General features: G+C 37.4%; 1 protein-coding gene across 2 annotated transcripts in view; it reads right to left on the reverse strand.

Moving 5' to 3' along the window:
- ZFHX4 (zinc finger homeobox 4) overlaps nt 1-2,500 on the reverse strand; it is a 151,826-nt gene that overhangs the window by 126,596 nt on the left and 22,730 nt on the right. The gene's annotated exons all lie outside the window — the stretch shown is intronic.

Here is a 2,500-nt window from a genome sequence, read left to right on the forward strand (position 1 = left end):
TGTTGAGAACAAGATGCACTCTATAAAAGCCATATCAGTGTCTGGCAGCAGGGTAAAAGCACCAGAGGAAAGTCGGGCACACATTGGTTAAAAGTCTGCTTTCCTTCATTTTTTTCCTGAGCCTGCAAGGCTCCAACCACTGTAACAGTAGCCTGATTACAGCCTAAGCTACCCCGAGTCTTGCAGATCTCTCAGCTTGCAGAATGATGGCACTGTACACAACAGCTGAGTACTCTGAAACTTTAGTGGTTTTTTTCAGCCTATGATATAGACTCTGCCTTGCTTTTATGCAGGAGGTAAGCAATCTTCATTCCAGTCATAAGTCAGCACAATAGATCTCATTAATTTTAGACGAAAGCAGTAACCAATTTATCAGATAAGTTTTCAATTAAGCACAAAAGTTTGATTATATCCTTAAAAGTATTGTTTTAGATATCTGAAGCATTAATTTTTTTCTACATCTTCTCATTTACAAGAAGAGGAAATCTAATTCAAAAATTTTGCACAGCTGGACAATATAAGTTTATATACATGACAGACAGGTGCAATATCCCTGCATAAAATCACTCAGTGTGATTTCAGGATTAAAAAAAAAAACCTTCCCTAGAAAGGCTTCAGTGAAGGTCACTGAGATATTAAGTATGAAGGATAGCTGCTTAATTTTTTTTAAGTGTAATCAAGTCTAATCTTGTCAGCTACATCAGTGAGAGGAAGTGATCAGTTTAAGATACATCAGAAGATTTGCATAGAATGAAAATGAATCAAAATTAGTTTTGGTATCTGAGATGGCTAGGATGACAGCCTAATTGCTCCTGAATCAAACGTCACAAAGCTTGGTGTGTAATTTTAATCACTGATGAGAACCAGGTTAAGTTTGCTCACGGCACACATGCAATTTAAAAACCTTTTGAAATAATCTGATCACAATGAGCATGAAAACTTAATAATTCTCTAATTAGTCCAGAGACAAGCATGTTTACCTTGCTATTTGGCAAATCTGCACAACCAGCGTATATATCCTGAAGAAAGCCTACACATCTAACGCATTCTCCTCCAAAGGCCTTATCTACAGATAAAAAGCTGCACAAGGAGAGTTGCACCAGAAAGCAACTCCCAGCCCCTTCCATCTGTAGAGGACTGGTATAAATGTCTTCATACTGATATCTCTCAACTCTGACACAAAAGGATAAACAATGCTGGTACAAAGTATTTTTACATGTATCCACTCAGCAACTGCACTGGTGAGGCTATTTCAGTCACATGTAAACACACGTGCAAGCATGAAGGCACACACACAGCTGGCACACAACATGTGTACAAGAAGTCTTGTGGGCCACTGCACAGAAAAAGAGGCAGTAGCCCTTCTGTTTTGTTTCCCAGCAATGATACAGGGAGGCATGTGCAGTAACTCTGCCCCACTCAGTTACCACAGAAGGATCAGTCAGGGTGAAAACCTCTTTAGTAGGTAAAACTAACCGATAAAAAGGAGTTAATACAGCAAATGGAACCAGATACAACTCCCAAAAACTCTCCTAGCCCTATCTGAAGCTTTCCATTTCACCTTTTCTGCTTGAAGTAGGCTTTACCCATATTGCAGTGTTTTATGGTATCCCACACATCACAGTGTCCAGTACACACACAGAAACAGTTACAGTCATGGGCATGCACATTATACTGGGGCCAGATGGCATTTATGAGCAGAAAGTAATTTTAGGCAGATACAAAATGGGTTCTGCAGCATAGCATCTCACCCTTCCCCTTCTTCCCACAGCCCTGTGCTAAACAGTCGTGCTGTTGCAATTTTCTCTTAAAAGATTTAGCAGAAGTAAACTATATTTTTAAACCTTCCACCACATAGTCAAAGTGAAAAACAAACCAGCACAGTAACAAGTGTCATAACATCTTTTCTGCTACTTAATCAACATTTTTAAATAAGCTGCACATTTATAGTTGTCCCCTTATATAACTTCAATATTAATCAGTACTAAACAATGACATCACCCCTCTGATCACAATTGTATAAACAAGAGTATATTTCATTCCAATTAAAACAAATACTAAATCTTTGAACTGACGAGCAGCACAGAGAGAAACCATAATGTATATTTCCATACTTCAGCTGTTTACAGTCTTTGTGGCCATGTTTGCTATCAGATAAGGTAGATGAAATCATTATACCTTGATGAGGAATTAAAAATTACTGTCATAAATTACTGATTGTACATAACATATGATGGAACATGCATCCATTAGAGGCTACGGCATCTTCAATATTGAAAAATAAATTTAAAAATCTCCTCCCCAGGGACCTTCTGCGACAGTTATAACAAAGTTTCACAAAGTCATAGATAAAAAATTTACAAGGACTGCCTCAGAACAAACATTTTTCCACAGTCTCTACAACAGATTCAAATCCTATTTATAAAAGCAATCACAATGCAAACCATACAGTATAAAAAAAAAAGCAAAATGGATATATATTAAGCACATATCTGTATAG

The sequence above is a fragment of the Prinia subflava genome, chromosome 1 (genome assembly GCF_021018805.1).
Source record: "Prinia subflava isolate CZ2003 ecotype Zambia chromosome 1, Cam_Psub_1.2, whole genome shotgun sequence".
NCBI classification, from domain to species: Eukaryota; Metazoa; Chordata; class Aves; order Passeriformes; family Cisticolidae; genus Prinia; species Prinia subflava.